We start from the raw sequence: 27,923 nt of genomic DNA, 5'->3' as shown, positions 1-27,923 counted from the left end.
CATTTAATTCATTTTTTATTTGCAATAAAATATGGAGAATGCGCTCACATTTTGATTATTTTCAACAATAGTTGCTGATCATTTTGTAATTTCACAAATAAATGTTTTGCATTCTATAAATTTATTTTTTATTTTCTTTATTTAATTTAGAGTACCAGCATATGATGTTCAAGATGATACCAAAGATTCTTGAAAACCAGAAGCTCATTATCGCAATAGTTAAACAACCCCATCGTAATTTGGAAGTCAAGCAGTTAGAAACTATTGTCGAGTATGAGAATTTCATTAAATATTTAGAGAATGATTCGGTTTGATTTGATTTGGTAAATACTTTTTCTTTACATATTGAAAAATGAAAATAGTTATTTTAATACAATTTTGTTATTTTAATTTTAAAATTTTTTAATTTAGATTAAAAAACTGAGTTTTATTGGTGCCGAATATTTTAAACAGCTGACGAGGTTGGTTCATTGGTTTAAAATTTTGTCGAGTCCAACACTTTGCAGATGACACAAACCTTCTCTATTTTAATAAGTCTATAAAAAAAATCAACGAATATGTTAACTATGATTTTAAAAAACTATGCCTCTGGCTAAATGCCAACAAAATTTCCCTCAACTCCAAAATAACTGATTTAATATTATTTAAAAGTAGTCACAAAAAAATGACATCAGTAGCTTAAAATTAAGTTAAATGGGAAAAAACTTTGGTGCAAAAAATTTGTAAACTACTTGGGTATAAAGCTTGACGAAAACTTAGCCTGGACTTACCATTATAACGATTTATCTAATAAGTTGAATAGATCCCTTGCCATCCTGTCAAAGCTAATACATTTTATACAACAAAAAACTTTAAAATCTATTTACTATGCTTTGTTTCACTCTCATCTCACATACTGCCTTCTATCACGGAGTCAAACCATAAGTATTTTAAATCGCCTATTTATCATGCAGAAAAAATCAGTCAGGGCTATTGAATTTCTACCAAATAATTCACATATATTCCCATCTTTAACGCACTACAAATTTTAAATTTGCATGATATAATCAAAATTGAATTATTATATTAAATATTGAAAATAAATTAAAATCAATCCCTTTTAGCAACATTAAAAAATATTTTTATAAAACCAAATTAAAATACTACTTGCTACATCAAGATAAATAGAAACAACAGTAGTATCACTGATGATAATAGATAAACCACCATAAAAAATATACAAGATACAAATATGAATGTAGACTAGTTGCAACCATCTGTGAGTGTATTTTATATTCTATTTGCTTCTTTTTTTTTTCTTTTTCTTTTGTTTTGTTTTGTTTATGGTCGCTCTCCTCGATTTAGCCCAGCTATATGAGAGTAAACCATCCAGAATGTAGACTGTACAAATATTTTATATAACTTATAGCATTCTTATATAAAACATCTATATTTCTGGTAAATATATTGCTTTTTGTTGTTGTTGTTGTTGTTGTTGTTGTTATGAATAGGTTTTTTTATATTTTTGTATGAGCAATCATTTTTTATATTTTTCTGTATTAAATATATTCTTTAAGTATAGTAGTTATTGCATCCAATAGTGGTAAGTTATTTTTCATAAATTATATTATTTATTCATTATGTTTTGACGATTATTTACAAACACCCTATTGACACAGTTCAACTCCAAAAGTTCTGATGTAAAGATTTGTTTATTATTAACCAAACTGTTTGATGTAATAGAGGGTAATAAAGAATAGGTTTAATATATTATTATTTTTTGATATTTAATTAAAAATCTATGCTAAATTAAAAATATTTTCAAGATTTTTGTTGAACAAAAGTATTTGGCAATTTTACATTCTGTTGTTTGGCAAGTATCTGTTTTTATTTTTATTTTTTATTTTTAGAAGTTGTAAAAAAAAGATTTTAAAAAGTTTCAAATGCTGATATGAAACAGCAAATTGGACGGTTTTGTAAAAATCCATTTATTGTAAAATCCATTTATATAACTATAAAAATATGAAAATTTACAATAATATTTATAAACTCACATAAATAAGGTTAGGTGTCAATCATATAGTTAAAAACTAGTTCATGGAGTGACACCTGAAAAAAACAAAAAAAAACAAATAAAACACAGAAAGAATTATAAATAAGAAAAAAATAAAAATAAAAATTTTTTTAATAAAAAAATAAAAAAAAAAAAAAAAAAGAAAGGAAAATAAAGCACTAATAAATAAAGATGATAATAATAATTGCAATAATAATATAATAAGAATAATAATATTAATAATAATGTGAATAAAAAAACAAATAGTAACTATATCATGATAACTTTACTAAAAATTATAACTAATGGTAAAAATAATTATAGTAAAGTTTATAACTACGACAGAAATTAATAAATAAACATAACAATTGCAAAAATTAGGGCAATAACCATAAAAACTATTACTACAATTGAATCACTATCACTATCATTATAAATAATATTACTATGATTTAAAAACAAAGATAAATTAATGATAATAGGAATATTAGTAGAGTTAAAAAGACAGTATAAAATAAAAGTAATAATAGTTTTATAAATACCGTAATATAAAAAAAGCAATATTAATAAAAGATAAAATTAATATTCATTAAATATATACTCAAATATAAATTTCTTAATCGTTCAATAACAATAACTTCTCGCAAACGCTATACGAAAAAGGAAGTTAAAATTTTCAGTATTTCGAGTGTAATATTTGTGTGTGTCACTTGTTTTAATAAAAAAATTATTGAACGAATTTGGTAGCTTATTTTGAAGAAAATCAAGCACAAAGAGACAGTTATAAAGCTTTACAAGATCTTGAAGTTTTAGAATTTTTAATTCAGAAAATCTATTTTCGGTATTAGAACGTAGGGGAGAAAATGTCATAATTCTTAAGGAAGTGCGTTGTAAACTGTTTATATGATGTAATAGAATACTACCTTTTTGACCCCAAACAATGCAACAATAACTTAGATGTGAGAAGAACAAGGAATAGTAAATTGATATTAAAACATGTTGGGGAACATAGTGTCGTATTAATGACAGCATACTATTGGCACGTGAGAGTTTTTTATTTAATTGAATTAGTTGATAGTACGATGATAGGTTTTTGTCAAGAAATATCCCGAGGTATTTTGGAGGGTGAAAAATAATAAATTCAGTTTTATTGATATTTAGGAAAAGACGGTTACTATTTAACCAATGACATAAATGATGGAGATCTGAATTAACTTTTTTACAAAGCTGCGTGAGTGATTTATTTATGCATAGAAGATTAGTGTCGTCAGTGAAATGATGAACAATCGAATTATTTATAGAGTGAGGCAGATCGTTAATATATATTAAAAAAAGTAAAGGTCCTAGAACAGAACCCTGTGGTACACCATACTTAATAACTTTACATGTCGATTGAAATCCATTAATCGAGACAAACTGATTGCGATTGTTAATATATGATGAAAACCAATCATTAGCGATACCCCGTATACCATAGTGATACAATTTTTCAGTTAAAATCTTATGGTCAACTGTATCAAATGCTTTTTGGAGATCAATAAAGACGCCACAGGCAAAACAACCACTATCAATCTCACCACGAATCGTTTCAGTAATGCTAATAAGTGCATGGGAAGTAGAGTGTTTTAAACGAAATCCAAACTGACGGCCGTAGAGACACTTAGAATTATCAAGAAAGTGGTCGAGTGATACGAGAATACATTAATTTTTCAAGAATTTTGCTGATGTTTGATAATAATGATATTGGTCTATAGTTATTGCAGTCAAAATGAATTATTATTTTTTATTTTTTATATTGTATATATTATTAAATGTTGTATAAATTATTATTAAGAAATATACTTTATAACAATCCAGCTAACTGTATTATATTTACCTTTTAAGTTGTTTGCTTTTTTTTAATTTTTTTTTTCCCTTTTAATTATGTTTCTATAAAATGCAGCATTAATTTATGAGTTCGCTTATGTTTATGTTATTTTTAAGTTGTTTTTAATGCTGTCAATATTGGTAGTGACTACTTAATTATATCATTACTTAATGATGTACAGTTTCATAAAGTATAAATTAATAAATCTTTATGTCGTCTTGAGTACGGCGTGTTGGTGCAGCATTCTTTAAAACGTCTTTTCGACGAATAAAGGTGGCCAATTTTAGACGCCTTTAAGACACTAATTTTTGTCTAAACAAAATACCTAACCGTCTAAAATAAGACTAAAAGACGTTTTGAATAAAAAGTCTTGAGGGCGTTTAAATAAGACGTTTTTAATCTTTCTAGAATAAGACATCTTTGAGCAATCTTGAGTAAGTCATCTTTACGACGGACAACGTAGACCTTTTTAAGACATCTTTAGTGAAACATCTTTAGGTCTTTTAAATAAGACGTTTTAAATTCGTTTTTTTAAGACACCTTCAAGCAGTCTCGATTAAGACGTTTTTTCGACAGACAACGTAGACCTTTTAAAGGTATCTTTGGACGATTATTAGATAAGACGTTTTTTTTAATCTTGAAAAGACGTCTTTAAGACAGCTAAAAGATGTTTTTTTGTTAGCTGGGTACTTGATTCCACATCAAGTTATCTGAAAAAATAACTCCTAGGTCACTTTCTGAATCTGATATGTTGAGTTTACAACCATTTATATAAATTGGATATCTATACATATATAAATATATGTATAGATATCCCACCCACCCACCCCGCCCCATCAATTATGTTTTTGTTTATTTAGTTGGCACCTACTCGCGCCAGCCCTGATTATATATATATATATATATATATATATATATATATATATATATATATATATATATATATATATATATATATATATATATATATATATATATATATATATATATATATATATATAACGGGTGATGCGGAAGTTATCGGACAAAATAAAAACGTCAATGACTTATTTATAAATAAAAAAACAAACTACTATTATATTTTTTTTAAATAAAGCATTTATCTTTTAATAAAAATATATTATTTTTTATATAAAAAAAATACCACCATCTGCAATTGATCTCAATTTTGCTCTAACGCCTTTCATATGCGACTGTAAAAAGTTTAAATCAATTTCTTGTAGTTTTAGTTTAATGCGATCAATCAAAACTTGCTCTGTTGAAGCTTGCCAATCTCCCTCGTAAATCTTCTGTGCCAAATGTCCCCAAAAATGTTCAATTGGTCGTGCTTGAGGCACATTCGGGGGATTGGATTCTTTATCAACGTAATAGACATATTGGTTTATCCAATTTAGAGAATCTTTAGAATAATGAGAACTTGCTAAATCTGGCCAAAATAAATAGTTAAAGTCTCCATGGAGTAATTCCACGTCAAAACAACCAATTTTTTTTAAATGTAACCCTATGTCCTTAGATTTTTTTTATATTTTTACAATAGTAAGTACATTATAAAATAAGATAAATCCCAAAATTTCAAGGTCTAACTCTCAACGGTTTGTGAGTAATGGTTGTTTTAATTTTGGCTACTATTATTGTTTTGGTCATTTTCCGCCATTTTTAAATTTACATTTCTCCTTATAAAACCAAGTCTATAAACATTTGAGTTCTAAAAATAAGTGACTTAGTTAATTTCTAGGTGAGGAATTTGAATATATAAATAAAAAAACTTATTTTATAATTAAAAAGTACCTAAATATCAATTATAAATGTTAAAATAGTGGACACCTGCCCCAGTAAAATTTTTAGGTGTGCAGTAAATTTTTTAAGCCTAAAATTTCAAATTAGATCATTGTATGCTTGAAGAACATTGTGTGAAAAAATCATTTCTGCCAAATACATAGTTTAAAAGTTAAATGAAAAATATTACAAAAAAAGCAAATATAGCATATTTCGCTTATCGTAGTATTCAAAATAAATAAAAATGATGCATACTTGAATTGATATACAATTTTTTATAATATATCCATTAAAAGTTATTGATTTACAAATATATACTTATTAATTTTGTTAAAATCTTTTTTTGAAAGTTCATATTTGTCTGATATTATTGTTGGTGCACTTATTAATGTTATTACATTGGTAATTGGTATCCAACAATAATTATTCCTTTTCGGCCAGAAAAACTGTTCAGATGGACCGTGTGGATGCATAAACTTTATTTTTATATCATTATATTCTTCATTTTTTTCTTCAACTACTGCAATTCACCAAAACGAGTCATATGTACATGCGTAATATTTGTATTTCTGCATTAGCTCAAAATTTTATAAACTTAAATTTTGGTCATTTGATTTTTTAGTTATATTAATAGATTTTGGATTTATATTGTTACTAGTTTTTTTAAATAATATAGATGCTTTCGAAACTGGTATGCAATGGTGAAATCCTCGACTTCCTGGTATTGTTTTTCCCTTCTCAAATCGTTTGTTTTATGTAGCTCTAACATTACCCATAGTTCCTTTATCAATTGTAAAGAACTTTATTGTGAGCGTTTTTTGAGTGCAAAATTCAAACGTTGCATCGATTGTTAGTATTTGATTTTTCTTTGGACGTTTTTTTGCTGTTGTTCGTTTTACTGTATCACCTATTGCATCACAAAAAGATTTGCCATGACTGGTTGCAAAAAATATCCATTCAGCTTTCAATAAAAAATCTTCTGAGTGATGGCATAGATTTTGAAAATTTTTATACTGTCCTCCACATCCATCAGAAAAGTAATACAATTTGAGAATTAAAGAAGGGTTTCTTTGATATAATTACATAAAAAATATTTTAAATCAAATTACCTTTCATTTTTTTTTAATGCACTTTATAAACATTACAAAAATTGCCAATTTCAAATCTTTTTCCAAAGTAGTGAAAATGGTGATTACAAATGCTGAATAGTTCTTCACAAGCACGCAACTCAGATCTCCATAAAATGTTTTGACGAATATCAGTGTCTAGGTCATGTAGTAAAAAAATCTCTTTATTTCTAGAATATGAGGTTTTATGGCATTCTGACTTCAAAACTTTACCAATATCACATAAAATCATTTTGATTATGAATTAAAAAATGTTATACTTGCAAATTTAAAAATGCACAAGTATTAATTACATTATTTATGTAGAACTAATTGCAACATTTAAATTAGATGAATATGTCTGAATTCAGCAATTAAACTTATTTTTTCAACAATTAAACTGATAATTGGAAAAGAAAAGGAACCAAAGAACAAAAAGGAAACAAAAAATACATTAAAAAAACTTTCATAACTTGAGAACCACTTAGATTTAGATTTAGGTAGGAATCATCATTTTTTCCCAAAGTGCTTTGGCGAAAATTGAAAAAAAAATCAGAGAATTTAGGGTTGTATGGCCTGGTTGTTTTGAAATGGAATACCTCTTAGGAAAAGAAATAAAAATTGCACGTTTAATTCAGGAGCGGATCCACGATTTTTTAGTGTTTGAGTTAAATAACTTCCAGGTAAGTTCTATATTCCAAACCTTTGAATGTTCATAATTATGTCATTTAAAGATGTTTTGCAAAAATTTGCGCTGCAAAGAACTTGGGAACAAAAATACCCTAAAAATTAGAAATCTAAAACGTGGGGGGAAATAAATTTTTTGAAATATGAGTTCTAATATCCTAAACTAGGTAGAAATTTCTTTAAGGTAATAAAATTTCATTGAAAAATAATGATTTGTTTAGAAATCATACCTAATTAAACAACCCCCCTCGTCTTGAGAGGGTTGTTAACTTTACATGGTTATACCTTCTGAATGCCAAATGACTTTTTGACAAAATTTTAAAAATATGTACAATTTTTAGTCTTATTTAAGTAAGTAATTTTTCTGTTTGGAAAAATCAATTCCCTTCACGTTTGGGCGGATGATTTCTACTTTTTAGGGTATTTTTGTTCCCAGGCTCTTCGTAGCGCAATTTTTTGCAAACATCCTTAAATGACATAAGTATGAAGATTTAAAGGTTTGGAGTATAGAACTTAGCTGGAAGTTATTTAACTCAAACACCAAAAAATCGTGGTCCACCCCTGCAATTATATATACATTTTTAGTACAAAAGTAAAATATTTACAAAACTATGTATTTAACATAAATGATTTTTTCACACAATGTTCTTCAAACATACAATGACCTAATTTGAAATTTTAGGTTTAAAAAATTTACATCACACCTAAAAATTTTACAGTGGCAGGTGTCCATTATTTTAACATTTATAATTGATATTTAGGTACTTTATAATTATAAAATGAGTTTTTTATTTATATATTTAAATTCCTCACCTTGAGATTAACTAAGTCACTTATTTTTAGAATTCACACGTTTAAAGGCATGGTTTTATAAAGAGAAATGTAAAATGAAAAATGGCAGAAAATGACCAAAACAATAATAGTAGCCAAAATTAAAACAACCATTACTCACGAACCGTTGGGAGTTAGACCTTGAAATTTTGGGATTTATCTTATTTTATAATGTACTAACTATGGTAAAAATATTTAAAAAATCCAAAGACATAGGGTTGCATGGCCTGGTTGTTTTGACATGGAATTACTCCATGATGCTTGCGAATAAATGGAAGAAGTTGTTTTTCTAAACATTCATTTATATAGATTGATGAATTGATCGCTACAGCCTTGGAAGTGCGAAACAATGGCTCGGACATACCACGGTCAGATATGGTTACCCACATTAATAATTTTTTTGGAAATTTCTCTTTTCCTATAAAACGAACACTTTCTGGGCATGTCTCTTTGTTGTTTGTGTAGTATCCAGATTTTCCAGGCATGTTGTCCCCTGCAAAACAAAAGTATTTTTCGTCATCGATGACTAGAAGCGCTTTTGTGTTATAGAGTTGGTTAACTAGTTTCCTGCTTCTTTTCTTTGCCTTTATTTGTTGTTCTATAGTGTATTTTGGAGTATTTTCACGTTTTCTATATTTAATATTCATTTTTCTTAACTGACGACCAATTGTCGATTGATTTACACCGAATTTAATACCTTTTTTTCTCTGACTGACCCCTTTTCGATTGTTGACAAGTCTCGTTAATTCGGCTTTCTTTTCTCTAGTCCAGGATGTCGGACAACCAGGGTGCTTTGTATCAGAAAACGATTGAACAGTTTCAAGTCTTTTTAGGTTATCATATATTGTACTTCGAGCAAATCCTTCCTTTTCAAAATGATTTACGATTTTTTTTATTTTTTATATTAGGTTTATTTAAAAAAAACATTTTTAGTCGCTTTCGAAAAGATTTTCGTTCAGCTGCATTTAACCTCATTTTAAATAATTGTGTTTCAAAAAATAAAGTTTATATTTTATAGAACGTTTATGCCTATGCATAAAACCACAAAACTAATTATTATGCTCAAATAATGAAATTAGGATTTGTTCGATAACTTCCGCATCACCCGTTATACATACAGAGCTTTAGAGCCAAGGTTTAAATATTTACTCCGACTCCATTATAATTTTTGACTCCAGCTTCTGAGCAGCTCCGGAGTGACTCCGCAAAAAAAAAATCAAAATTTTTTTAAAATGTTTTTATGACAGTAACTTAAGTACTATTAACATTTTGTTAGTCAAAATCTTGATTCATCCTTACAAATAAAATATCAGGTTTGAGTGAAGAACGCAGACCGTTTGATACAAACTTAAGAGCAGAAAATAGCCTTTCTACACTTGCTTGTGAGATAGATATACAAGTGATAACTCTGCACGCTTCTTGTATTCTTTTTGGGTATTCTTCAATTCCCTCAAAAGCTGAATTCACTTTTGAATGTCCTATTTATTTCATTATCCTAAAGTTGTCTAAAAAATTTGTATTAAAAATATTATTATCAAAAAAATTAAAAAAAGAAGACTAAAATTAATTTTTGTCTCACTTTCTTTTTTTTATCAAGTGTTACCAAAACTAACTTTGGTCACGCCTATCCTTTTTTTTATCAAGCTCCTTTTCAAACTCATCTTCTTCTCCATCGGAATTAAATTTACTTAAAACTGAAACAAGTACTGTAGATAGCACAGCAGTGGTTCTTATTTCTTGACTTTCTATTATATTCTTGGCATCTCTTTTAGAATTTTTTTTTTTAAAAGAGATTTTAAGCCTTGTTCTGCTCATATTTTCTGGTTTTCTTCCAATATTATTCTATATCTAGCATCAAGATATATATATCATTATCAAAAGGTTTTGCTACTTGCTTCTACTTAGGTTTTGAAATGTCTTCTGCAAATAATCCTTTATTCTTCTCTAGGTAAGATTTCAATTTCAACCATTCCTTTAGGAACTCTCCTGAATTTATGTCGATTCCTTGAAGTCACATCATGTGGCTTTTTTAAAAGATCGCAAAGATGACTTGACTTGTTCCATATTTCAGGGCGTAGAAAAAATATCTGATCAACTGCAGCAAATTGCTCACACAGTTGACGCCAAAGTAATAATCTTTCAATTATCCGGAATGTCGAGTGGCTGCATCTGTTTTCACATAAATAAATTTCTGTAACAATATTTTATTTATTTCGGCTTTCTTTATTTCAGCAAATTCATTTATCAAATTGCGTTCAGAATTGTGTCCAGTACTGGATCAAAGAGTTTTAGTTAATTGGCCTGTAACCAACTGAAATCCTTCATCCGCAAATGTTTTCAACAAAACTCCGTTATTTTAATAACCATTTTAATAATTCCAATTTTAAAAGTTTTAGCACTTGATTTATTGTTTAGCTACTAGTTATAACAAGAGAATCTAATGTGATCTGTTTTTTTAGTATTGAAATCTTGTGATTGTGATAAAAATGATTTTGAAGATTTTCTTTGGGCCATAAAGCTCATTTCAGATTCAACAATTTTGTATTTGTAAACTTTTTATTTTTTTATTTGCATGGCGCATGAAATCACTTTATTATTTATCTTTTCTGTAAACTTACATGTAACCAATTTTTTGTTTTACCAATTGAAAAATACTTATCTAAAAACCTCTCAGGATCGTTTGAGTTTGAAGCTATTTTTATAAAAAAAATTGTTTAAAATCATTTTCTTATTTTATTTGAAACTCACATGCTTAAATCTGTTCTAAAAATATTTCAACTAATTAAAAATGTTAAATCAAATCATGTGACTTAACACGTAGATAAAGTATTTTTTCGTTAAGGAGCGTCCATAAAGAACGTGCGCTCGAATGGGGGAGAGGGGTCAATAATAAAAGTAGGGAGACACTAAATTTAAAATATTATTATAAAATATTAAGTAGTTAGGTTAAAAGGGTAGGTACTTTTAGTTTGGTGGAGGGTACTCAAAAAATTGTAAAGCAAAACGCAGGGGGGGGGGGGAAGGTCATATAAACCATATGAAAAAGTGCTATATTTAGAAATTATGAATATTTTAATGAGCGTAATTGTTTAAATTCATTAAAAAAAATCTCATTATATAAAGTAATAATTTTATGAAAATTTGATATCTCAAAATATCAAAAGGTTGGAGCTGGCTTGGAGCAGGCTCCGTCGCCAGCTCCATGCAAAACCACCAGCTCCGGATAGCTCCGGAGCTGCATCAAAGCCCTATATATATATATATATATATATATATATATATATATATATATATATATAAATATATAAATATATATATATATATATATATATATATATATATATATATATATATATATATATATATATAATATATATATATATGTATATAAATATATATATATATATATGTATATATATATATATATAATATTTGCATATATTTATAATAATAATAATAAAAAAAAAACACGTCATGTTTAGTATGATACTATATATCAATAATAAAGTGATATAAAGTGATATTTTAACTCATATACCGAGAGCCATCATGAAACTATAAATATATACTAGTAATCAAAAGTTTTTTTCTTCTTTTTTCTTCTTTTCTTTGGTTATCTATTGACATACTACTTTATACACAATCTAACCCATAGCATTCTGTGTAACGATCACATTCTTTTGGTGAGAAACTTTGAGATAGACCATTTCTTGCGTAACACCATTCCTTTAACAAAACATAAATATTACTAAATTTTACATAAATAATTAAGTTTAACTTTATTTATATTTAAATTTAATTTTGTATAAGTAATTGTATTATATTTTAAAACAATTAATAAGATTTTATAGCAGCTGTAATGCAGTGATTATAGTCCTGGCTCTAAAACAAGAGGTTCAAGATTCGATACCGAGAAATGTAATCAGAAATATTAAACATTTTGAAATAAATTAAAGATACAAAAATAACACGGCCGGATTTATTATGGTTGGGCCCTCTGTGCTATGTGGATACGGAAAAGATTTATAAGCTTATTAGTATAATGCAGTCGTGAAACAGTTGTTAGAATTCTGGGTCAAAACTAAGTAGTCTAATGTTCAGGGCTGACTTAAGCCCAATAAGCAATATTGGTAATGAAAAAAGCATGAACTTCCTAGTTAAATGCTCTTCTGATACGACAGTAAGGACTTCTGGGAGCAATTTAATACGTGCAAAAAAATATCTTTAGTTTATAAGTACGTGGAATTCTGAATTACATTTGTACTAAACCTTAGCTCGCACTGGGTAACAGCCTGCGTGATTATGATTCAATGTCCATATAATGGTAACAACTCTCTTATTTATATTGTACACCTTCTAAAAACATTTTTATAACTACAAAAACTTTAAAAAAATGTCTTGTTTGAACATTTAAAAAAGTTCATATTTCTCAAGATATCAAACAACAAATTTATTCATTATGGCACACCAGACAAGTAAGTTCTTAAAAAAAATCATAAACAACTTCATCATAAATAAAGTCATAAATATCCATAATTATATATCCAGAAAATTTTAGAGTATTATCATGAGTATGGGGTGTCCCGGATTAGGTATCCGGCCGGATATCAGGGTTGAATAGGAGTATTATTCAATATCCGATATCTGGCCGGATAATAACTTTATCCGGTTTTTATATACCGGATATTTCATTTCAATGTTATTTTAAAATTTAAAAAAATCTAGAAATGTTATATTTTTAAATAATCTAATGTTAATGGTTTCTAATTAATATTGTGGTTATTATTATAAAAATGCTACTAAAATTATATATACGCAACAAAAACATCAGTTTATTACTCATTTATATTTTTTTACCTTAACGTGGAGAAATTTCGTCTTTTTTTTTCTCCACGTTGAGGTAACCTTGATCGCTTTTTCTGATAAAATAACGATAACAATCTTCCGAAAATACAGAGAATGCTAGTAATTCAAACTCTTTTCAGCAGTGGAAACTTTTCTTTATGTCTCCAATAATTGAAAACGTTATTAATTTTTTCTATAATTGAGTGATTAAAAAAAATCCCAACTCCTTGAGCAGCGTTTACAAAGGTGATTTGATCAGAATTCAATTCATTTTGAACTTCCTTGTGCAGCTGAAGAAGATTCAATTTTTGTTTTTTTTCCTGTTTATACAAACTATCAATGAAATTTTTTTTGCGTGATTATGCAGTGGAGTTATGGAAAATGACTCTGTCTAGATTTATTAGATCCCCTGCTTATCTGCTTTTCACATCGAATGCAAATTGCTGTGAAATTACAGCTATCATTAATTTTGAAAAGCTTTCCAAACAAAACTCGCCATTTTGAAGGTATATCACGGTAATACTTTTTCATAATAAAATATATAATTTATGATTTGAATTACATTATCCGGCCGGATAATTTTCGAATAGACGGATATTTCATATCCGGTTAGATAATAAAAAAATGTTATTCGGGACATCCACAATCATGAGAATCCACTCCACCAATATTTTTATTTTTGTAAATGATTTAAGTTTACAACAGTATCACTTGTATTATTTTTATTTTTTATTGTTCACACTTTGTCTAACAGTGACAGTGTTTATTACAATCTCTACAACAGGAGACTTTTTGGCTGGTAAAACGTTTTCTTAACAAACTTGCTTTGAGCTTTACTTTAAGTATCTCAACCAAAATAATTCGATTTTATATAATTTTTCAAAAATATTTTTATGATAGAAAAATCTATGCTTTTTAAATATTACAAATTTGTTATGACCCTTCCACAAGATCTAAAAAATATTATAAACGTTCAAAAGGCTTTTAGAACGTTTAAAAGACGTCTTTTTTACGTCCCGTGCCCACTGGCCAGTGGGCATGGGACGTAAATTTTTTGTTTTTTAACTTAGCTAGGTTAAAAAAACAAAAAATTTTATGCACTTAATTGTCTTAATGAGAAATAAGTTACATCATTGAAATCTATGTTTACATATATCTAAAAAAAACTCATTCTAAAAACTTCATTATTTAATAAATTTTTTAATTTTTAATTTTTGAGGGAGGTGGGGGGGGGGGTAGAAGGGAATCGAGGGAGGGGAGGTAATATTCTGCTTTTATGCCCTGCGATAAAACCGTTAGATTTATTTGGAATACCTAAATAAATGAATAAAATAAAAAATAATATGTATATATATATATATATATATATATATATATATATATATATATATGTAAATTATGTTAGTGTATTTTACAAATAGAGTGCTCAATGTTCTTAAAGAACAGAGCAATAATTAATTAGTAAAAAACACTTATCTAACTTTTATCTTCGACTTGGAGTTTCACCATTGCTGGATCATCAGGAAGAGTTACTAAATCTCAAAAAAAAATTCAATTTATAGAAAAAAATATTTTACAGGAAGTTATAAATTATTATAAAAAATTTTTAATTACTATATTTTTTTGTTAACGGGAAGTTACAGAAAGTAATTATGAAATAATTTTCTTTGGACTGGGGATAGTTTAATTTGGTCATTTGTTTTTATAATTTTTTAAGAGGTATTTATTTTCGTGCCTACATTTAGAAATTAATTCAGATTTTTTATTTAATAAATTTTCTTGATTCAAATGAGTAATTATTTCAAATTTTTCTTGCAAACATAGCATACATTTTTTGGAAATGTTATTATAGGCAGGGGCAGATTTTAGAATAGACCATTGTAAATTAAAATTTTTATTTTTTTCTTTTAAATCCAAAATATATTTTGACAGCATAGTCTCTTTTGAATATTTTTTGTGTTTAAAACGATTGTGTGTGGTTGGCATAACGTTTTTTCCATTCCCCCTCGGTTAAGCCAATATATTGTTTATCAGGGTTGTTTTGTGAGGAAACAATGCATTTGTAAATTACATTTTTCGAAAGGCATTTTCCATTTAGAGGGCAATCTATTTTTTGTTTACAATTACAATAATCAGTGTTTTTTTCCTTTATATGTTCATTTTTATTAATTAACGCGTAGTTGTGGCCTTTTATAATTCTTTCTAAATTTTTTGTACAACAATAACTTACTTTAATGGTATTTCTGTTAAAAATCTTATGTAATTTATTAGAGGGAGGAAAATGTTTGTCTACTAATTTTAGAAAAATTTTACCAATATTTGTTGAAACATTTTTGGTGTACGGGGGGTTAAACCAAATTATGTTTCTATTTCTATTACGCTTTTTTGCAATTTTCTTTTCAAATTTTAGCTCGAAATTTTGAAAGCCACTTTTTTTAAGGGCATCTTCATAAACGCGTTTAGAGGAGTTAAAAATATTTTCATTAGAAGAGTTTTGGTTTAGCCTATTGTTAATTGAAATTGGAATTTGTTTTAGAATTTGAGGGGGATGGTTCGAATTTACATTAATATACAATAATTCGTCATTAGGTCATAAAAAAAAAATTTCGAGCTAAAATTTGAAAAGAAAATTGCAAAAAAGCGTAATAGAAATAGAAACATAATTTGGTTTAACCCCCCGTACACCAAAAATGTTTCAACAAATATTGGTAAAATTTTTCTAAAATTAGTAGACAAACATTTTCCTCCCTCTAATAAATTACATAAGATTTTTAACAGAAATACCATTAAAGTAAGTTATTGTTGTACAAAAAATTTAGAAAGAATTATAAAAGGCCACAACTACGCGTTAATTAATAAAAATGAACATATAAAGGAAAAAAACACTGATTATTGTAATTGTAAACAAAAAATAGATTGCCCTCTAAATGGAAAATGCCTTTCGAAAAATGTAATTTACAAATGCATTGTTTCCTCACAAAACAACCCTGATAAACAATATATTGGCTTAACCGAGGGGGAATGGAAAAAACGTTATGCCAACCACAAACAATCGTTTAAACACAAAAAATATTCAAAAGAGACTATGCTGTCAAAATATATTTTGGATTTAAAAGAAAAAAATAAAAATTTTAATTTACAATGGTCTATTCTAAAATCTGCCCCTGCCTATAATAACATTTCCAAAAAATGTATGCTATGTTTGCAAGAAAAATTTGAAATAATTACTCATTTGAATCAAGAAAATTTATTAAATAAAAAATCTGAATTAATTTCTAAATGTAGGCACGAAAATAAATACCTCTTAAAAAATTATAAAAACAAATGACCAAATTAAACTATCCCCAGTCCAAAGAAAATTATTTCATAATTACTTTCTGTAACTTCCCGTTAACAAAAAAATATAGTAATTAAAAATTTTTTATAATAATTTATAACTTCCTGTAAAATATTTTTTTCTATAAATTGAATTTTTTTTTGAGATTTAGTAACTCTTCCTGATGATCCAGCAATGGTGAAACTCCAAGTCGAAGATAAAAGTTAGATAAGTGTTTTTTACTAATTATATATATATATATATATATATATATATATATATATATATATATATATATATATAAATATATATATATATATATATATATATATATATATATATATATATATATATATATATATATATATATATATATATATATATATATATGTATATATATTTATATTCTATTATACTAACCAAAAATGATTATGAGTGTTTAACAATAGAAATCATAAGTGAAAAAGCTAAAAACATTGTCGTTGTATGCGTATACCGTCCTCCGAGTGGTACCGTCAAACCTTTTGAAGATTTTATTAGAAATATAATAGTTAATAATAATAATAAAAACTATGCGTTATCGGGGATATGAATTTAAATTCACTAACTTATGAAAAAAGTCTAAATACAAAATCGTTTTTTGATATGCTTTTTAAATATAATATATACCCACTTATTAATAAACCAACTAAAGTTACTAAAAGTTCAGCAACTGCTATTGACAACATCCTTTTAAATCACTTTTTAGAAATGTCTTTTGAAACAGGAATATTTAAAACAGACATAAGTGACCACTTTCCTATCTACATTAAAATTAATATAAATTGATATAAATTTGACTACTCGTCCAAAAACAATTAATTAAAAAAAGCGCCATCTATCAACGTTCAATAACAATAACTTCTCGTAAACGCTATACGAAGAGAATTGGAAAGTCTATTTATGTAAAAATACTATCGAAGCAAAACTATAAATATTTTGATAAAAACTTACTTAAAAATGAAAAAAAAAAAAACTTTACAGTAAAAAAATTTCTGAATGTAAACTTGATATAAAAAAAACATGGAGTCTAATTAATAACCTAATGGGTCGTAATAAAAGTAGTTCATTACTTCCTCTCAATATTACTATTAACGATAATAATATCCACTGCCAAACACTAATCTCAAAAGAGTTTAACAATTTGCTAAAGTTGGTCTAAATTTAGCTAACAAAATTGTACCTCCCATTGATTCCTTCAAATCCTATTTAAATTCTGCAAATAATAATTTATTACGTGACAGTGAATTATCGTTAAAAGAAATTGAGGAGACTTTCTTATCTTTAAAAATAAACAAATCGCCGGGTTGTGATGAAATATCCAGCAATATTGTAATTTTAAATAAAAAACATATCATCAAACCTCTGTTTCATATTATGAAAATTTCAATCAATGAAGGTGTATTATTCTGATACATTAAAAGTAGCTAAAGTGTACCCAATCTATAGAGTCAATGATAGTTCTAATATATCAAATTATAAACCTATATCCGTATTATCTGTTTTTTCCAAAATATTAGAACGCGTTATGTATAACAGAATTTATTTCCATTCCACAAAAAATCTCTTTTACTCTAAACAGTTTGTGTTTCAAAAGAATATTTCAACGGAACATGCCATTATTGAATTAGTTGACCAAATAACGGGTGATGCAGAATTTATCGGACAAATCCTAATTTCATTATTTGAACATAATAATTAGTTCTTGTGGCTTATCTTTGATTTTATCACAAAATCTGATTATTATTTGAGCATAATAATCAGTTTTTGTGGTAAAATGAGGTTAAATGCAGCTGAACGAGAATCTTTTGAAAGCGACTAAAAATGTAAATAAACCTAATATAAAAAAAAAAAAAATCGTAAATCGTTTTGAAAAGGAAGGATTTTCTCGAAGTACAATATATGATAACCTAAAAAGACTTGAAACTGTTCAATCGTTTTCTGATAGAAAGCACCCTGGTCGTCCGACATCCTGGACTAGAGAAAAGAAAGCCGAATTAACGAGACTTGTCAACAATCGAAAAGGGGTCAGTCAGAGAAAAAAAGGTATTAAATTCGGTGTAAATCAATCGACAATTGGTCGTCAGTTAAGAAAAATGAATATTAAATATAGAAAACGTGAAAAGACTCCAAAATACACTATAGAACAACAAATAAAGGCAAAGAAAAGAAGCAGGAAACTAGTTAACCAACTCTATAACACAAAAGCGCTTCTAGTCATCGATGACGAAAAATACTTTTGTTTTGCAGGGGACAACATGCCTGGAAAATCTGGATACTACATAAACAACAAAGAGACATGCCCAGAAAGTGTTCGTTTTATAGGAAAAGAGAAATTTCCAAAAAAATTATTAATGTGGATAGCCATATCTGACCGTGGTATGTCCGAGCCATTGTTTCGCACTTCCAAGGCTGTAGCGATCAATTCATCAATCTATATTAATGAATGTTTAGAAAAACGACTTTTTCCATTTATTCACAAATATCATGGAGACTTTAACTATTTATTTTGGCCAAATTTAGAAAGTTTTTATTATTCTAAAGATTCTCTAAATTGGATGGACCAATATGTCTATTACGTTGATAAAGAATCCGATCCCCGAAATGTGCCTCAAGCACGACCAATTGAATATTTTTGGGGACATTTGGCACTGAAGGTTTACGAGGGAGATTGGCAAGCTTCAACAGAGCAAGTTTTGATTGATCACATTAAACTAAAACTACAAGAAATTGATTTAAACTTTTTACAGTCGCATATGAAAGGCGTCAGAGCAAAATTGAGATCAATTGCAGATGGTGGTGTTTTTTCATATAAAAAATAATATATTTTTATTAAAAGATAAATGCTTTATTTAAAAAAAATATAATAGTAGTTTGTTTATTTTTTTATAAATAAGTTATTGACGTTTTTATTTTGTCCGATAACTTCCGCATCAACCGTTGACTAACGCTTTTAAAAAAAATAAGTTTACATTAGGAATTTTTATAGATCTGTCAAAAGCATTTGACACAGTAGACCACTCTATACTCTTAGAAACAATAAATTATTATGGTAATTATGTGTAACAAACAAAACATTTTCTTTGATAAAAAACTACCATACTGACCGAAAGCAATATGTGATAAATCCGGATTCTGGTACATTAAACATTCTGTGTGGAGTATCATAAGGTTCAATTCTCGGCCCTCTCCTTTTTTAATGTATATAAACGACTTCTGTAATGTATCTGCATATTTAAATTCAATTATGTATGCTAATGACACTAATTTTTTTATGTCCAATAATGACATTAATCAGCTAGATGGTGAAATGAATATTAAACTGTTAAAAGTAAATAAATGGTTCAGAGCTAATAAATTCTCAATAAACGTAGACAAAACTCAATAACATTATTTTATAGAAAAACGCAGGATGAAAACCTGCCACTTAAATTACCATTTCTTTCTATAAATAGTAAACAAATTAAAAAACAAGAATGTTTAAAGTACCTAGGAGTCTATGTAGATGAAAACTTATCTTGGCTTTCCCGCATAAAATACATTGAATCAAAAATTAAAAAAACTATTGGTATAATGTATAGAGTTAGTCCTTTAATTAATACTCAAAGTCTTAAATTAATACACTTCAGCCTAATTCATAGCTATATTAATTATGGTAACATTGCGTGGGCAAGCACACAACCCTCTAAACTTAAAAGGATATTTAGTGTACAAAAACATGCTTGTACACGGAAAAAACAAACTTGAGCATGCAAAGCCATTAATGACGGAAATGAAGATGATGAATGTATACGAGATAAATACTTTTCAACACATGATCTTTATGTATTATCATTTTAAAAATCTCACACCAAAAAACTTTGAAACAAAATTTAAGATAAATCAAAACAATAACTATTCAGTGAGTTCAAACGAGAGGCTTACTACCTCGTAAACTAACTAAATACAAAGAATATAATATAACCTATCGAGGGCCTAAGATATGGAACAGTTTTAAAAAAAAACACATCAATATGGTGAAAACAGTAAATTCATTTAAGTTTTATATAAAAAAAGAAATTTTGAAATCAAATGACAGCTTTGAAAATTAATACAAAACAAATACATAATCGTTTTTTCAATATACACTATCGTTTTTTAATCTAATTTTTTTAATATAATCAAAGGAATTTATTCCTCGTATTGTTTTTTTTATTTATTTATTTTTAACGAAGTTTTGTTATTTCTTTGAAGATTTTTTTAAATGAGTTTCTTTTTTTTTTTTTCATTTTTTTTTTTTTTTTTATTAAAATAACTTTATTTTCTTTGCACTTGTTAAAGCTCACATAGGGGCTCTATGTAAAGATTGTGGTGACACTGGTCATCAATATCTTCTTTGAGCCCCTGTCTGTTTATATAATATATATATTTTCTTTTTTTTTTTACGGGATAATTTTTTTATATTATTTTATAAACAGCAAAATATATGAAAAAATGTATATATATATATATGTATTTTTTTTTTTTTTACCTTTGTAGCATAATCATACTTTTGACAATTGCCATAACGACAGCGAACGCCTCTCCTGACATCTGCTTTGCCACTTTCTGCAATACTTACAATGAAAATCATGCAAACTATAACTATCATTTGTTGACGTGTCATGTTACTTCTAAATTTAAAATTAACAACTTTATCGTAAATAATGAGGTTAACAATAAATAACAACTTTGAAGACTAAACATTTATACCTAATTAGAAACAATTTCTTTTTTTTATTTCTTTATTTTTGAACTGTTTTTTTATTTATTTATTTTTACGCAAAGCGTACATTTATTGATAAATTTAGGGATAGACGTTCTGTAGTGTACATACATTGACTGACTTGTGGGGAGAACACCCGAGGAATAGACTGTGTATTGATTGATGGTATGGGTGGGGTCAGTGTAAGGAGTAAAGTTATTTGATTAAGGGTTTTGTTTTGGGCTGGCAATCTTTTAACTAAGAAAGAAAATAAAGATTTGAATTTTATTCTGATCTTGAATTTAATTTAATACAACATTTGAAAATTTTTTTCAACAACCATGGCCTCCAATACACAAACTGTGGTTACGATTCTGATATAAAACTTTAAAGGAGAAAGTTCGTTACCCATACAGATATTTAACAATAATTATCTACACTTTTAATAGCAAAATCAGTACCAAACCCAAAGAGTCTAACCAGCCTCAAAACTTAATTTTTCCAAGAAATATGTTTGTTTTTTTTTGTTTTTTTTTTAATGTTATTCTGCCGCATACTTTCTTCATGAGCTGACGTGTTTTTGCAAGCGTAATAATTAAAAGAAAATAAAGGGGCAACTGAATAAGTGCGAATTTCATAACTGCGAATCTGCATAAGTGCGACTGGCAAAAGTGCGAACTGGCATAAGTGCGAACTGGCACAAGCGCGAACTGGCATAAGTGCGAATCACTTGCAAAAACTGGCATAAGTGCGAACTAGCACAAGCGCGAACTGGCATAAGTGCGCCAAAAGAATTTGCAAACATTGGCATAAATGCGAACTGGCATAAGTGCAAACTAGCATAAGAACATTTGCACTTATGCCAATGTTAGCAAAAAGAATTTGCAAACATTGGCATAAGTGCAAATTGACATAAGTGGCGAATTGGCAAGTTCGCACTTATGCCAATTCGCACTTATGCCAGTTCGCACTTAGGCCAATTCGCACTTATGCCAATGTTTGCAAATTCTTTCGGCGCACTTATGCCAGTTCGCGCTTGTGCCATTTCGCACTTATGCCAGTTTTTGCAATTGATTCGCACATATGCCAGTTCGCACTTATGCCAATTCGCACTTATGCCAATGTTTGCAAATTCTTTCGGCGCACTTATGCCAGTTCACGCTTGTGCCAGTTCGCACTTATGCCAGTCTTTGCAACTGCTTCGCACTTATGCAGATTCGCATTTATGAAATTCGCACTTATTCAGCCTCCTCAAAATAAATCGTAGTATTTTAAAGTTTTAGTGTTTATCTTTAATCACAAATACCACAAAGTAATACATCATGGATAAATTATAAAACGATAAACAAATAGTTTCAATAAAGCTTGTTCGGGATGTATTCAACAAAATGTTTATTAAACAACAAAATGATATTCTAAAACTAATAAGCAGAAATCTGAAGTTTTCAAACAACAGAATTGATGATCTACTAAAAGAAATGATTACTGTAAAAGAATTGTGTGCGACACTCCAAAAAGAAAACATAATAGTTAAAGAGGAACAAAAAAATTACTTTAATAGATTAAACAAAAATGAAAATGTGCAAGATATAAGGCCAGGTGAATAAAAAAAAGCAATTGCTTTTACTCAGTAATTGGTCAGTTTTACGTGTATAAAACTTTAGAAGTTTTTCACGAATTTTTATTCCCGTAAAGTTGAGCAATTTACTCAGTAATTGCTCAGCTTTGCGTGAATAAAAACTTAATCAAAACTCTTAAAGTTTTTGTTCACGTAAAGCTGACCAATTACTGAGTAAAAGCAATTGCTTTTTTTTTATTTACCCAACCTATAGAAGAAAGTCTGAACTTTACTTAAGACATGCAAGAAAAAAATCTCGAATTAGAAAAAAAATCACATCAAAATCAGAGAGCAGAGATACGGAAGATTATAAACTAAGGCAACTTGAAGATAGACAAAGAAGGAATAATCTTTCAAAAGAGGGATTATCAGAAAATGAAAAGGAAAATTGGGATGACACCGAGCTAAAGGTATTAAATATTTTTGAAGAAAAACTTAATTTAAAAGGAATTGTAATTGAACGGGCACATAGGTCTGGAATAAATTGAAGCAGGTAGACCAAGATCAATAGTAATGAAACTGTTAGATTAAATTAGTACAAGTTATAAAAAGTACAAGTAAACTAAAAGTATCGGGAATATATATTAATGAGGATTACTTATTGGATTTATTGCATCTATCAAGAAAAAACTATTCGAGCAAATAGAGATACATAGAGAAAATGGTATATTATCGTTGTAATTTACAATAAATTAATAGTAAAAGTAATAGTTTAGCTTTAAAGCTTTCCAAACAAACAAAAATATACTTTTAGAGAACCATTCAGATTCAGATTAATTTCAGTTAATTTTTTAACACTGATGAAATAATTAGCAACATATGCACTTTTTATTAAAATTCTGATATTTCTAATCTTACTGCTGATATAGATATTAATGCATTCTCTATTTTACACATAAATATTATTTTACACATAAATATTAGGAGCTTTAAAAATTTAAATAGGAAATAACAAAAGAATAGGTAAAAAAGATAAGCAATATGTATAAAAAAATAGCTAAACAGAAAGTGTCATTTGTACATGGTTAACCCGTTTATTCATACCAGGTTTTAACCATTCTTTCATGCTTTCTTTAAGTTTTAGCTCAAATTTGTTAGAATCTAACACAGAAAAACACTTATCATTTATTTGCAGGAAACAATTTTCATTAGCATGAAAATGTTTATAGGTATGAGACTTTTTGTCCCTCTTGTAATGTTCAGATATCCGGGCCTTGAGATAGCGAGTAGTTTTGTCTATATAACAGGAGTTACATCCTGCACATACGAATTTATACACCACGAACGGTTTGAACTCTAGAGGAATAGGATCTTTAGAAGAAAAGAGTTTAGAAATTTTCAGTGAGGTTAATACAGATTTAATATTTGCTGAACGGCAATATCTTTTAGCAAATGAACTCAGTTTTTTTTTAGTTGAATCAGATATTTTTATCAAAAACGGCAGTTTAAAATAAGACAAAGATTCTTTGATTTTTTGTTGTGGTGGAGAATTTGAACTAATCTTGTTTAAGTAGTTATATATTTTTGAAATTAGCCAAGACGGGAACATATTTCTTTGAAATACTTAAAAGAGGTTGTTTATGTCAGAGTGAAACCCAAGTTTAGTACTATTAATTTTAAACGTTCTATCGATTAGGCATTTGGTTAGACTAGCTCTCTACAAAAATAAGACCAGAATAGGTTTTTTTTTACAAAAAAAAGTAGTAGTAACTAAAGAATTAGTTTTGTGTAGAGCTACGTCTAAAAAAGATATTTTTGAATTTACTTCTTGTTCCATAGTAAAAGAAATAGAGTTGTGTCTACTATTTATATATCTAAGAAAAAGATGTGCGTCATTTTCTGACTGGAAAGCAGCACAAACACTGGCGTAGTAACAGGGGGGCGAAGGGGTCGATAGCCACATGACTAAAACACTGGGGGGGGGGGTGGACACTGCATTTACGCCTTTGCTGTATCATACGAAATTTTTACTTTTTAGCATGTGTTTTCAGTTTCAACTTTTGCAACTTTCCTACGCCACTGAGCACAAATGTCATCAACGTATCTTCTGTAGAAAAAAGATTTTACATCTTTGAAATTTTTTTGATTCATTTATTTTCAAAATAACCCATGAACAAATTGGCAAGAACAAATTGTCATTGGAGAACCCATTGCTACACCATTGATTTGATCATAAGTTTGTACTTTAAAAAGAAAATGTGTTTGCGAAGTGGCGAATTGGAATATTTTTTTTAATTAGTTTTATTAATTTTGATGTTTTTATTATGGAGCAAAATTAAATTGACTGCAAATTTAATGGTTTCTTGAAGCGGAACATTGGTGTATAAGCTCGTTATTTTATTTACTACGGACATTCTAATTGATGTTAACACTATTTTAGATTTCTGAATCCATTAAGCTTTGTAATTTTACCCAAGTTGTTCTTATAGTTTTTTTAGTTTCTTTTCGGTTTATATTATAGTGCCTGATCTTAATTATTTAATATTCATTACGACTTTATCCACACTTCTTTATTACGACTTCATCGGCACTTCTTTATTACGACTTTATCCACACTTCTTCGTTACCACTTCATCCACACTTCTTCTGCAAGTTTTTGATGTTTGGGTGATATCAAAAATTAAAAATATTTTTATAAACATTCTTCAGCTACAATAATTAGTGAAAGTAATTCAATTTATCTAAAGTTGTACAATTTTCAGAAGTTAATTTGAAAATTCCTACGAAGGGAAACTCCCAAGGATATAGCAAAAACACTGACCACATTAGATTTTTATTTCCGGTTTTTTGATTCCAAACGCAATCTAGACAATTGGAAGTGAATAATTTAAAAAAAAATATTCATTAAAAATAAAAAGAGTTCAAACTGCAGAGAAATTTTTTAATGAGATACGCTTATGCTTCACCAGAACCAATAAGCAATCAAAGGCCGCTGGAAAAAATTTGAACTAAAGGAAGGAAGGCTCAGGCTCAAAAGTTTTAAATGTCTAGTTGCAAAAACATATTCATGGTTTGCCTAACCGTTAAAAGGATTATCATAAACTTTTACAACATTATTTATTAATAATAATAAAAAAAACAACCTAATAAAAGCTTTGAGGAAACCTTTAGTCTGTCCTTCGCCATACTACAGGTTTCCTCAACTAAATCTAAACCATGTTATCGTTATGTTATCGTTATGTTATCGTTATGTTATCGTTATGTTATCGTTAACTTGTCTACTTCACATTAGCTTGTTTACTTCTTTATTTATATTTAAAACTGCAGATTATTGTAAAACAATAAATTTTATTTGAGAAAAAAATTAAATAATAAGTATATATTTTTAAGTTACATAAATTGATTTTAGGTTATATGCATGATTTTTGTGCAATTTTAGTTGTATGTTTTTGGATCTTAAATTTTTGAATCGTTGTTTTTCTGAAAAAGATACTCTAATGTGAAGAATCAGCAAAGAATGAGTTCTAAAATCTCTCATCAGTGAAGAATGAATTCTAAAATCTCTAATCACGGAAAAATGCGTTTTAAAATCAATGAAAAACTGAATAAAAGCGAGATTTTAGATATCATTTTAAAATGTTTTAGCTTTCAAAGTTTACATTCAACCGCAAAAAGGAGGCCTAATTTCAAAATATTAATTTTATTAAATGTTAATCATATTTTTCTTAACATTAATCTAACTTAAGTTATAACAAAATTATTTAAAAAAAAATTAAAATCATTAAATTTGGTATTGCGTCCCTTTTCGATGTGTTTTTCGGAGATAGGGTATTAAGAAAAGAGGGGTGTGTAATCCAATGCTCTACTAGGCACAATGTTTTATAAATATCATTATGAAAAAATTTATAATGTTACAAAAGTTTGTGGCATGCAACATTTCTGAAAATTACCTCTACATCACAAAAAATCGTAGCTTCACTTCTACCTAAATCGTCATTTATCTATAATTAGTAAAAATCTATAAAATTGTTTTCATAAAAAATATGAGATAGGCTAATACTGCTTACATTAAAACCCAGAAACTAAAGTTTGCAACCTCTGCTAAATAAAAATTATTTAAAAAAAAATTAATGATACCGTCTAAAAAAAATTTAATAATAAATTTTACTCATCAAAACAAAAATAACTTACATTTAGTATATGCTTTCCTAAGATATTCAAGCACAAGTTTAAGCAAGTATTAAACTCTATATAGGTTAGACAATCAACTAAATATAGGTCACACAATTAAAGCTTCGAGATTTTTCTAAATGATCTAACTAATTTTAATTTTTAATGAGTTTTGATATTAACATCATTAGTAATATCGAAACTCATTTAAAAATTAAAATGAAAAACAAAACTTATTTAACATTAACTTGCACTCGAAACTTATTGCGAATTCGCAACGAGTTTCGCGTGCAAGTTAAATGAGTTATAATACAGAAGTTAATCTTAAAGAGTTTCGGTGCAAAAAATTTATATATTTAATGTGAAAGTTTACAAATATTTGTAATTGCAAATTTTTTCTGTAATTACGAGATATAATATTAACTCCTATTATGCCAACAATAATATGTTAATAATAATATTAACTCCTATTATGCCAACATCTAAAACTAAAATGAATAATTCCATCAACTATTATGGGCGAGGCCAGGGCTAGTTGCAACACAATTTGTAAAACTAAGTTTTTTTTTATATAAGTTATATTTATTTACATTATATTTCCTATAAATTATATAAAACTTTTGAATAAAAAAACTAAAGTATAATTTTAAGTATAACTTTAATTTTTTTTTATTAGAAAATTTTTGCAGGATTCTAAAATAAATCTTCAGATCTATCTAAATAAATCTATCAAAGCTTATTAAAAAAATTGGTAATATGGTAATTGGTATTGGTAATAAAAAACGGTAATATTACAAACTTTTTTATTAAGCTTTCTCTTGTTCGCTTTCCACCCATTCCATATAAGTAAAAAAAACACATAAGTGATGAATGAATTTCTTTTTTGGAAAAAAAAAATTAGAGGCATACTACTGCCATATGCATTTACAGCTTAATGCGAGCATTAAACTGGTTTAAATTTTGAAAAATGTTG

The 27,923-nt window shown here is 27.5% G+C and overlaps 1 long non-coding RNA gene across 1 annotated transcript; it reads right to left on the bottom strand.

The window, feature by feature from the left end:
* Positions 1-11,776: 11,776 nt before the first annotated feature.
* On the bottom strand, positions 11,777-27,159 carry LOC136077680 (uncharacterized). Its single transcript, XR_010637181.1, has 3 exons — positions 26,972-27,159; positions 21,010-21,151; positions 11,777-12,025 (listed from the first exon to the last, which is right to left on the bottom strand). It is a non-coding gene; the product is annotated as an uncharacterized LOC136077680 (long non-coding RNA).
* Between the last annotated feature and the right edge of the window lie 764 nt (positions 27,160-27,923).

The sequence above is a fragment of the Hydra vulgaris genome, chromosome 03 (genome assembly GCF_038396675.1).
Source record: "Hydra vulgaris chromosome 03, alternate assembly HydraT2T_AEP".
Classification (NCBI taxonomy): domain Eukaryota; kingdom Metazoa; phylum Cnidaria; class Hydrozoa; order Anthoathecata; family Hydridae; genus Hydra; species Hydra vulgaris.
This window is presented reverse-complemented; position numbering and strand designations above follow the sequence as displayed.